Source organism: Vicia villosa, linkage group LG4 (assembly GCF_029867415.1).
Source record: "Vicia villosa cultivar HV-30 ecotype Madison, WI linkage group LG4, Vvil1.0, whole genome shotgun sequence".
NCBI classification, from domain to species: Eukaryota; Viridiplantae; Streptophyta; class Magnoliopsida; order Fabales; family Fabaceae; genus Vicia; species Vicia villosa.
The window spans coordinates 29,196,052-29,208,776 of NC_081183.1; positions in this window are offsets into that span (position 1 = coordinate 29,196,052).

The window sequence follows — 12,725 nt, forward strand, 5'->3', positions numbered from 1 at the left end:
GACACGGCCGTGTCCCATGACACGGGTGGCCGTGTCACAGCTCTGTCTCACCAAAATTCACTTTTTCTTGTCTCGAATCATGCCCTGTATCTGTATAACTTAAAACACTACCAACACAAGATCAAAAGCAATGGAAAAACAACAAAAACTAGAAAAAGTAACACACCAAATTCAAATACAAAGGTAAACAAAACTAATTAAGAACTAGACTAAAACGACTTAAAATACCACCGAATGAAGTGCTTTTCCATTGATTCGAACATAGGAACAAGGTGAAATTGGTGGCCGATCACAACCCCAAACTTAGCTCATTACTTGTCCTCAAGTGATGGACGAGAAAACAAGAGGACACCTATGAATTTTTCTTATTCTCCACAACACAACTGATGCTTCCACACTTGATAATTACTTCGTGTCAAAGTGTTTGATCCCCCTCCCCGAACTTTTCCGTTGTACTTCAATTTTGACTCATTCTTTTACCTGCAAGCTCAATCACACTCTCACAACTTCTCTCGGGGTTAAGTGTTTCACTCGCTCATCAAGGCATACATATCTACTCTTTATTTTGTAAACATTCTAACATACTTCCTCAATATCAACAACACACACTTTTAGAGGACTTATGGGTTGTAACGGGGCTTGGGGTAGGTAGGATAAACAAAGAAAGTAGGTACTATGGTTTATGGTTCGGTATTAACTAATTAGTCAGATATCTTTTTGCACATTACATCATGTTTGGGGTGTTTAGCGCTTTTTCGCTTTCCGGACTCTTAACTTCTTTACATGATGGCAAGTGTGTATCGAAATCATTTTTTTCTCTTTTTTGTTTTCACAACACATCTCTTTTCATGTGTTCTTTTTTTTTTCTTTTCTTTTTCACACTTGCCTCATTCTTTTGTCACCGGACTTGGTTACCCCAAACTTAACTTTTTCTATCGGACTCGGACTTATAGTTAACACCAAAAATAAAGGAAACAAAAGGGATTGCGAATACGAAAAAGAAAACATGGATGATGGTTTAAGATGGTTACAAAGGATGATAAACAACAAGGTTGGGTGCGAAAGGCTCAGGGTTAAAGAGAAAAAAAAAATAAATGCCTCAGTGTGTGTGATCGATGTGTGTACTATATGAAGAACAAATGCAAAATTAGAGTGATGATGCCATACCCGATGCTCTCTCATGATGAATTGAAGTGTTTGGCTTTATATATCCTCACAGGTTTGGCATTGCATACAGGTTCAAAAATGGTCTCCATTTTGTACAACTTCATGTCCGGTTCGGGTTGCTCTAAACTCATTCACTTGGCACCATCAAGTTGCGTCTAGCATTTTTCTCCAGTTGTGCCAACTTTCACAGGTGTCCCGGATGCCAATTTAAGATGCGTCTTTTCCCTTTTTCACCTTAATTCCCATGATACTTTCCTCTGGAATCACATTCATCCTGGTGCACAGAAAACTCAAAACACACATAAAATAAGGAAATAACAAAAACGGAAATAACATAAAATAACTTAAAATGAAAGAACATCCCCCACACTTGGACTTAACATTGTCCTCAATGTATAAGCAAGCATAAGGGAGACTTACAGTGCTCACTGAGGCGGAGGTGGAGGGTTGATAGGGGGCCCACCACAAAGAAAATGAAATTTCACCAAAAATCAGCGCCCCTGCCTGACACGACCGTGTCACGTGACACGGGTGGCCGTGTCAGGACTCTGCCTTCCTTCCAAAAAAGAGTTTCAAAAATAAAATCCTCCAGGGTTTGTGACACGGCCGTGTCACAGGACACGGGTGCCCGTGTCAGACCCCTGAATTCCTCCAAATTGAATTGTTTTCTCAACTCGTTTCTCGTTTCGCAAGAGACACACTGTTTGTACCTACATAATAAAATGCAAAAACACATAAAACTTATTAAAAAGAAATCCCGTGGGTTGCCTCCCACGAAGCGCTTCGTTTAACGTCGCATGGCTCGACGGTCCATTATCCTTTATTAGGGAGGGTACTTCCTCCTCCAAACCTGGTTGCTTGTCACCTCCGCAACCACGAACTCAGGAAGACGAAAAGCATGGACCACTTTTCTCTTCAAATCATTACCCACCTTCATCTCCTCACCTTGATTTTCCTCTTTCTTCTTCTTCTTAACTTTTTGAATGAACTTAGGAATTATGACAGATGCATGCGATAAAGTCACCTCACAGACTATGCTTGAGACTTTTTCTATGAGAGGTTTTGGACCTTTGCTCTCTCCTTCAGTTTTAATTGTGCCAACCGAAAGTTTATTATTTCCATCTGCACTATGCTTATTGACTTCCAACACCTTCAATGTTACCTCTTCATCAAATGACTTTACCGTCAGTGTCCCTTTCTCAATATCAAAATTGCAGCGACTAGTAAGCAAAAATGGTCGACCGAGAAGGATAGGAGTTTCTTCATCTTCGGGAATGTCCATGATGTGGAAATCAACTGGAAAGATAAACTTACCGATCTCTACTAATACATCTTCAGCTATACCATATGACTGCTTAATGGTGTGATCAGCAAATTTCAATTTTGTCTCACTCTCGCTTATCTTTCCAATGTCAAGCTTTTTGAAAATAGACAATGGCATTAAACTTACACTAGAACCAGAATCAATTAGCACCTTCTTGAACGTTCTATCATTGATAGTGCAAGGAATTGCCACTGCTCCAGGGTCTTTCTTCTTGGTTGGAATCCTCCTTTCTGGCGAGACTCTACCACACTTTTCGATTCTAACTTTCAGCTCATCTCCCACTTGTTTCTTCTTAGAAATTACCTCTTTCATAAATTTCTTGTACAAAGGCATATTCTCAAGTGCTTCAAAGAAAGGTAAGTTAATCTCTAACTTCTTGAACATTGCAGCAAACTTCTCAAAATCCTTCTCTTTCGAATACTTCTTGGCCACTCTAGAAGGGAATGGTAATTTGACCACCGGTTTAGTTTCTTTCTTATTTTTCTCTTCCAGCGGCTTAACTGGTGATATCACTACTTCAGGCTCTTTCGGATTTTCTCTCACTTCTAGATCTACCTCTATGACTAAGTTGTCATCTATTTCCTCTTCTTCTTCAGGTTTTGATCTCCTCAGACTTCTTGTTGAGATGACATTCACATTCTGATGCTCCCTTGGGTTTGTAACCGTTCCACTAGGTAAGGCACCTTGTGGTTGAGCATTGGCGAGTTTTTGTGCTATCTGACTCATCTGAACCTCAAGATTTTTGATGGATGCACCCGTGTTTCGAAAATTACTCCTTGTTTCTTCTTGAAACTGAGAGCTTTGAGCTGCCATTTTTTCGTTGGCAATCTCCCAATCTGCTTTTCTGGGGGCCTGTTGCTGAGGTTGTTGATAATGTTGTTGAGGAGGTCTATACTGTTGCTGCGACTGCTGACCTTGATATGGAATAACCTCTTGTTTAGGAGCATTCCCCGTTTGATCCTTCCATGAAAAATTTGGATGATTTTTCCACCCCGGATTGTAGGTATTTGAGTAGGGGTTATTTTGCTTCAAGAACTTTATTTCCTCCACTTGCTGAGCTGTAGCAACACACTGAACAGTAAAATGAGGTCCTCCACATATTTCACACCCCACCGGTTGACTTGCTTGAGCCGGTTGAACTTGTGCTACTGTTTGTTTTTCAATACCCATCTGTTTCAATCTCCGCTCAACTTTCGCAGCTACCTGATCTTCTATTTTCACAACTTGCGTTGACAATTTCATATCCACTAATCCTTCAGGTTGGCTAACACTACGGTCATATAACTCCAAGTGTTCATTGGCCGCAATAGCTTCTATGATTTTTTTAACACCAGTGGCTGTTGAAAAGTTGGATGAGCCACCAGCTGCTGTGTCAATCAATTGCTTAGTCTTCATTTTAAGACCATTCAGAAAATTTTGCATTTGTTCAGTGACATCCATGTTGTGAGTTGGGCATGCCACCAACAACCTCTTGAATCTCTTATAAGCATCTCCAAGTGATTCTCCTTCCTTCTGTTTAAAATTAACAATATCATACCTCTTACGGATATAAACAGCAGCGGGAAAATACTCATTCAGAAAGGTTGACTCCATTTGTTGCCATGTGGTAATACTCCCAGCAGGTAATGAGTAGAACCACTCTTCAGCGTCATCCGCTAACGTGAATGGAAACATAACCAACTTCTTGGCTTCTTCAGAGTGTCCTTCTATCTTCAGAGATGTTGTCATAGTAAGGAACCTTTGTAAATGCTTATTAGCATCTTCATTTATTCTTCCTGAAAATGGTTTCTTCTCCAGCTGTCGAATCGTTGCTGGGTGTAGCTGAAAGTGAGCAACATCGACCGGTTGATTTACAATTGTCATCCGGCCAGCTGGTGCATTTGCTCCACCATAATCACCTAACAACCTTTCTACGGGAGCTGCCATCGTTTCAGCCTCCGAATCTGAATGCTCAAAATGAATAGAGAGAATTTCCTCGTTATCAGATTCCGAAGTTGTCAGAATGTCTTCTAATGCTTCCAGTCGTTCTTGCTTCGCTTTTCGAAGCCTAGCTCGCAATGATCGCTCTGGTTCTGCGTCAAAAATAAATTCTGCTGAGGCTTTACCTCGCATACAAAGGTTAGACGATTATAAGTAATAAGCAAATGAAATACCAGACAAATAAAAATAAAAATTTTAGTTGCAGAGCAACAAAAATTCAATTGAACTATTTTTTAACTTATAATTTGGCAGTCCCCGGCAACGGCGCCAAAAACTTGACCGGTAAAATAGCAAGTGTACTATTTTTACCGATGTAGTAATAAGTGGATTAATTTTCCCAAGTATCGAACTCGCGGACTGCGTAGGAATTATACGTTTAAGAATAGTGCAATGGAATAAAAAGTCATCGGGGTGTTTGAATTTGGTTATTTAATTGAAACAACAGCTTAAATAGAATAAAGTGCTTAAATGTTTTGACTAATGAAAGAGTATGAAACTAGTTAGGATGGATGTATGAATTGCTCTGTAATGAAATAACTACCGATTAACAGATTTACTTTAGAAATTCTCAACTATCGACACCGAACATTGATTTCCCTAATTCCTTAGTGAAAACCTCTTGAGACAAAAACCCTCTCTTAATTCCTTAACAAGATAATTATATCTCAAGATTCTAAAAGACATAATCCAGATAATTTGATCGCTACGCATCAAACCCTTATTCCTAAGTGATTCTTAATTATAGCGTTATGATTAAAAATGCCTTGAGGTAGTTTTCCGACAAAACCCCAACCGTAAATCAACACATATATTTTCCAATATATTGAAGCAATAAGAACTTTTAATCATAAAATGAATTTCATAAAGATAATCCGAAAATTAATGGTAAATAATATTCATTACATCACATGATCCAGGGACATCAATCCTAACAAGTTAAGAGCTTAGCTACTCATGGCAATTATCAAGATAACAATGATTAAAGATGAAGACATTACAATTGGTTGAATCGGAATTGATCTTCAATCGTGGATGCTCTTGAAGATTTCTTCGCTCCAAGCCCTAGTGCTCTCAATCTCTATTTTCACATTCTCCCACCGTCAAAAAGTGATTTTCTTCTTTCCAAACAGTGGCTAAATACCTCACAGCAAATATTCTCATACGAAAAGTCCATCATACCCTTACTTAAGTGACAGATTTCATAAGTTAAAAATCAGAATTTTTCTGCGCACATGTCTGACACGGCCGTGTCATGGGACACGGGTGGCCGTGTCAGACCCCTGACTTCTTGGTTCCAAGATTTCTCAACTTTTTCTCTTCAGCATGTCTGACACGGCCGTGTCATGTGACACGGGTGGCAGTGTCACAACTCTGTCTTCTTGGTTTTCATATTTTCAAGTTCTTCTCTTCAGCAAGTCTGACACGGCCGTGTCCCATGACACGGGTGGCCGTGTCACAGCTCTGTCTCACCAAAATTCACTTTTTCTTGTCTCGAATCATGCCCTGTATCTGTATAACTTAAAACACTACCAACACAAGATCAAAAGCAATGGAAAAACAACAAAAACTAGAAAAAGTAACACACCAAATTCAAATACAAAGGTAAACAAAACTAATTAAGAACTAGACTAAAACGACTTAAAATACCACCGAATGAAGTGCTTTTCCATTGATTCGAACATAGGAACAAGGTGAAATTGGTGGCCGATCAATTTCTCTTGTCCTAGAACTCCACAGCAAAATGGAGTTGTAGAACGAAAGAATAGGACTCTGCAAGAAATGGCCAGAACCATGATCAATGAAACCAATATGGCTAAGCATTTCTGGGCAGAAGCAATAAACACTGCATGCTATATTCAGAATAGGATCTCTATCAGACCTATTCTAAATAAGACTCCTTATGAATTGTGGAAGAATAAAAAGCCCAACATTTCATATTTCCATCCTTTTGGATGTGTATGCTTTATTCTGAACACTAAAGATCATCTTGGTAAGTTTGATTCCAAAGCACAAAAATGTTTCCTTCTTGGATATTCTGAACGCTCAAAAGGCTACAGAGTATACAATACTGAAACATTGATTGTGGAAGAATCAATCAATATCAGGTTTGATGATAAGCTTGGTTCTGAAAAACCAAAGCAGTTTGATAATTTTGCAGATTGTGATATTGATATATCAGAAGTTGTTGAGCCAAGAAGCAACGCATCAGAAGCAGAGCTTCTCAGAAGCAAAGAATCTGAAGATCAAGTATCAGCTTCTCTGGAGAATCTAAGCATTTCTGAAGAACCATCTGTCAGAAGATCATCCAGACTCATCTCTGGTCATTCAGAAGATGTCATTCTTGGAAAGAAGGATGATCCAATCAGAACAAGAGCATTCCTTAAGAACAATGCAGACTGTCAATTAGGTCTTGTGTCTTTGATCGAGCCAACTTCTGTTGATCATGCTCTAGAAGATCCAGATTGGATAATTGCTATGCAAGAAGAACTGAATCAGTTTACAAGGAATGATGTTTGGGATCTTGTTCCTAGACCAGATGGATTCAATATAATAGGTACAAAATGGGTCTTCAGAAACAAGCCCAGAATGAGAAGATGACAAGTTCTTATGTATGGGTATCTTCTGAAATAAAATTTGTTTTAAGAAGTTCTGATTGAAATCAATTAGAAATTGTGATTCAGTTATTACTAACGTTTCATTGTCTAAGTTGATTCAGAATCTCTTTAAAAGCAAAACAGCTGTAACTGGCTATCCAGATGGTAAACACGTGTTCACTATTCCTGGACAAGCGTGCGTGCAGTTGAGGGGACGTCTACTTAGGTAACTGTGCAAATCACGTCTTTTGTCATTATTATCTCTCCTCACGTCACGTAACATTAAATGCTTTTCATCATTTACTCTCTTTCAGTTTTCTTTTTATACTCTTCAAACGTTTCTTTTCCCTCTTATATTTCTCTCACTTTGCATTCAGTTTCTTTTTCGTTCTCTCTCTTTGCACTCATATCATAAACCCTAGCAGTTTCCAATATCTGCAACTTCATCATGAATCCATCGTCAAGCTCTGGAAATCAAGATAATGATCGGAAACAAAAGAGAAAGGCAACTGCTGAACCAGAAACCAAACCAAAAAGAGTAAGGATCACCTTTGACCCTCTCAAAGTGAACCCGTTTGAAGCTATGATGTCTGGAAATTACTCTAGACGTGTGTATCAACCCCTTGACGGTACCCCTCAATCACCTCCCTCTTCAAAGACCTCCACCACCTCTTCCTCCTCATTCATCCTCTCGGAACCACCTTCTTCACCATCTGATATCTCCTCTCCTTCAACCCATCCATCAGATATTTCTTCATCTCTCTCACACCCTTTTCCCACCAGAACACCTAATCCCTATAGTGTTGTTCTTCCCGACTCCAGGTTCACTGTCAACCCTCCAACCCCTACCACTCAATCATTTCTGGAGCTTTTACATTCTGATGTAAATGGCTGGTTGGAGATTCTGGGTGCTGCTCACCTTAACCATCTGGATGAGTATGCTACAAGCAACCTTTGGGATACCTTTCGTCAGGATTTTCTGGTTAGGGCTACAGACACTCAGAGAAGGATCATGTCTGAAGCTCCTGGTATTCGTGGTCTTCGGTTGGAAGTTGGTGAAAGCAGCTATCACCATCTCATCAGGAACAGAAGTGTTCTTGAGAAGAAGATACCTGCAGATGAGTTAGAAGAAGAAAATCTCTGCAGAGACATCGTGGTGTGGAACCCATGGTTTCCTGTGCTGACTAGAGATTTTCAGTGGTTATTTAACTGGTTCAGAATGAACCCTTCTGAAAAAGCACCTCACATGGTCTTTCCAGTAGTGGTTTATCCTGCTGAAGTTGCTGGTCCTACTCCTCCAACAAACCTAGCAGCTATTCTTCAAGCGCTGGAAGATGGAACTTCTGAGCTGCCTGAACCAGAATATGCTAAGGCTACTTCTGAGTCAGGCTCAGATGAGGAAATGGAAGATGCACAAGCTGAAGATCTACCAGAAGATCACCCTGCTGAGATTGCTGTCCCTTTTGGCAGAAATTCAGGTGCCTCTTTTTCTGGTGAAACCTCAGCTCTGATGGAGACCTTGGAAGCTCTTCATCAGAATCAAGCTATGTTGGCTTCTCGTTTGGACGCGCAAGAAGTAGCCAATGCTGAGTTTCGCTCTTTCATGGCAAGGCAAGCTACAAGCACTGACGGGATTCATGATGTTCTGGCGCGGATTTTGCGTAGGCTAGGATCTTAGTCCTTTGGTCTTTGTAGTTTTCTTTCCTTGTTGCATCTGTTTTCCTGCATTCCTCTCTTGTAATCTTTTTTGATTATAAATGAAAAGTTTCTTTGTTTTACATTCCAGTGATTTTATTTGTCGTTTTATTCATCTGAATCTTTTGAAATATTCTTTTTGATGTTATGACAAAAAGGGGGAGAAGATAAATGATAAATGATTTGATTAATCTATCAGTTGCTGGGTAAAGCTCCCACACATATACTAACAAGAACTGCAAGTTCTATATGGTTTAAGTGTTTTGCAGGTATAAAGAAGTGAAGAGAATCTTCAAAGCAAACACAAGAAGCAAAACCATAAGAAGTGTTATTCTGTAAAAAGAATAAGCTCATGGAAATTGAAGCAAGCTGAGTGCTGTCAAGCTTCAGAAATCAGAAGCAAGAAAGAAGAATGAATCAGAAGCACTGATAATAGAATTTGATCCATATTTGTCTATTTGCTCTGACAAAATTCTATTTGCTCTGATAACATTATTTTAGCCTATATGGCTCTGATACATATCATGTGTTCTAATATACATTTTATGTTCTGACTCGTTCATGCTGACTTTTGTCGTTTAGTTTTTGTTCTGTAACATTTCAGGATGTAGAGATGCTCTGATGATGCTCTGGTACATTCAACAATGTTCTGATACAAATCTAGCATGAAGTGAGGTTGGTAGAAATTCAAGCTCTGAAGCTATCCGAGGGAAGCAGAAATCAGAAGCTGTGATTGTTCTAAAGATCCAGAAAACTCAAGTTCTGAAGCTGTCCTAAGTGGAAGCAGAAATCAGAAGCTGTGAATGTTCTGAAGATCAAAGAAATTCAAGTTCTGAAGCTGTCCTAAATGGAAGCAGAAATCAGAAAGCTGTGAATGTTCTGAAGATCAAAGAAATTCAAGTTCTGAAGCTGTCCTAGATGGAAGCAGGAATCAGAAGCTGTGAGTGTTCTAGGGATCTAAAGAAATTCTAGTTCTGAAGCTGTCCAATGGAAGCAGAAGTCAGAAGCTATGAATTCTCTAAAGACAGAAGCTTATGTGATCGTCTCTACCGAAATAATCAGGGAAGTCTTTTATTAAAGTTCTTCGAGTATTTATTTCAGGGGGAGATTATTTATCTCAGGGGGAGATTGTTAATCTCAGGGGGAGACATATTCATATGCTTATGCTATAGCTGTGTAATTTGTCTTTTGCCGTCTGCTCTTTCTGATCGCAAATTCATATCATTTATATATGTTTTTGTCATCATCAAAAAGGGGGAGATTGTTAGAACAAGATTTGTTCTGATCAATTATCTTAGTTTTGATGATAACAATAATATGAATTTTGCTTAAGATAATATGGTACTCTAATCCAATGCAATTTCCTTTTCAGGAAATATATATAGAGTATGCATAATTCAGCGCTCAGAAGCTTTGTCTCAAAGGGTTCAGCATGCAACATCAGAACATGGTCTGGCAAGACATCAGAAGATGGTCGAAGCAGAATCAGAACATGGGTCTATGGAAGCATCAGAAGAACATGAGATCAGAAGCACTGAAGTTTTGATGGTATCACGCTCAGAAGCACTTCAAGGTCAGAAGATCAGAAGATGCTTTGCACCAAGCTGTTTGACTCTGATGATATTCAAACGTTGTATTCACAAACATCAGATCAGAAGGAAGTACAAGTGGCAGGCTACGCTGACTGACAAAAGGAACGTTAAAAGCTATTAAAGGCTACGTCAGTAGACACAGCGTGAACAAGGCTCGAGGTAGTTGACAAAAGCGTATAACATTAAATGCGATGTTGTACGGAACACGCAAAGCATTAAATGCACTCAACGGTCATCTTCTCCAACGCCTATAAATATGAAGTTCTGATGAGAAACAAGGTTAACGATTCTGCACAAAACAACTCATATTAACTTGCTGAAACTCTGTTCAAATCAAAGCTCAGAATCTTCATCTTCATCAAAGCTCACTACATTGCTGTTGTAATATATTAGTGAGATTAAGCTTAAACGTTAAGAGAAATATCACAGTTTGTGATTATAGCTTTTAAGAAGCAATTGTAATACTCTTAGAATTGATTACATTAAGTTGTAAGGAACTAGAGTGATCGTGTGGATCAGAATACTCTAGGAAGTCTTAGAGGTTATCTAAGCAGGTTGTAACTAGAGTGATCGTGTGGATCAGAAGACTCTAGAAAAGTCTTAGAGGGTATCTAAGCAGTTGTTCCTGGAGTGATCAGTGTGTGATCAGAATACTCTGGAAGACTTAGTTGCTGACTAAGTGGAGAACCATTGTAATCCGTGCGATTAGTGGATTAAATCCTCAGTTGAGGTAAATCATCTCTGCGGGGGTGGACTGGAGTAGTTTAGTTAACAACGAACCAGGATAAAAATAACTGTGCTATTTATTTTTATCTGTCAAGTTTTTAAAGCTACACTTATTCAAACCCCCCCCTTTCTAAGTGTTTTTCTATCCTTCATCCTTATCCTTCGTAGTTTGCCTTTGGCTTATATCCGGTAATCCTGCCTTTGCTAGGCATAATACTTCTTGACTGCATCAGAGTTGATTGGGTGCGGTAGCTCATCCCCATCCATTGTAGTGAGAACTAATGCTCCTCCTGAGAACACCGTTTTTATAATATATATGGACCTTCGTAGTTAGGTGTCCATTTTCCACGGGCGTCAAGTCAAGGTAATAGTATTTTCTTGAGAACAATATCACCTTCTTTGTAAGTTCGAGGACGGACCTTTTTATCGAATTCCTTTTTCATCCTTTTCTGATAGAGTTTCCCATGACACAAAGCCGTCAGTCGCTTTTCTTTAACGAGATTAAGCTGATCAAAACGAGTTTTTACCCATTCTGATTCTTCTAACTTTGTGTCGGCTAGGACTCTTAATGAAGGAATCTCCACTTCGATAGGGAGGACTGCTTCCATACCGTAAACCAAGGAGAATGGTGTTGCTCCTGTGGATGTGCGCACCGAGGTTCTGTAACCGTGTAGGGCGAAGGGAAGCATTTCATGCCAATCCTTGTATGTTTTCACCATCTTTTGTATTATCTTTTTGATATTTTTATTCGCAGCTTCAACAACGCCGTTCATTTTAGGCTTGTATGGTGAAGAATTGTGGTGTTCAATCTTGAAATCTTCGCACAGCTCCCTCATCATGTTGTTGTTTAGATTCAACCCGTTGTCGGTGATAATCCTGTTTGGAACCCCATACCGACATATGATGTTATGCTTGATGAACCGAGTGACTACTTGTGTCGTCACGTTGGTGTAAGAGGCAGCTTCGACCCATTTGGTGAAGTAGTCTATGGCAATTAATATGAATCGATGTCCATTTGAAGCTTTTGGTTCGATCATCCCTATCATGTCAATCCCCCACATTGCGAATGACCACGGTGAACTCAAAACGTTCAACAGATTTGGCGGTACATGTACTTTGTCAGGGTAAATTTGGCACTTGTGACATGTTCTTGCATATTGGAAACAGTCAGCTTCCATTGTCAACCAGTAGTACCCTGCTCGTAGTATTTTTCTTGCCATTGAGTGTCCATTTGCATGAGTTCCGAAGGTTCCTTCGTGTACTTCTCTGATAATCTCCATGGCCTCGTTTTTATCCACACACCTTAGTAACACCGAGTCGTAATTTCGTTTGTATAGGATATTCCCGCTCAGGAAGAACTTAGCTGCCAATCTCCTTAGTGTCTTTTTATCAATCGTAGAGGCGTTCTCCGGGTATTCTTGTTTCTCCAAGTACCTTTTGATATCGTGGTACCATGGTTTGTTGTCAGACTGCTCCTCGATTGTGAGACAATAAGCAGGCTCATCAAAGTGTCTAACCGTTATCCGTGGTTCGTGGTTTGGCCAAGTCACTTTGAACATAGAGGAAAGTGTTGCTAATGCGTCAGCCATTTGATAATCTTCCCTTGGGATATGAGTAAAAGTGATTGTCTCAAACTCAGCCATTAAC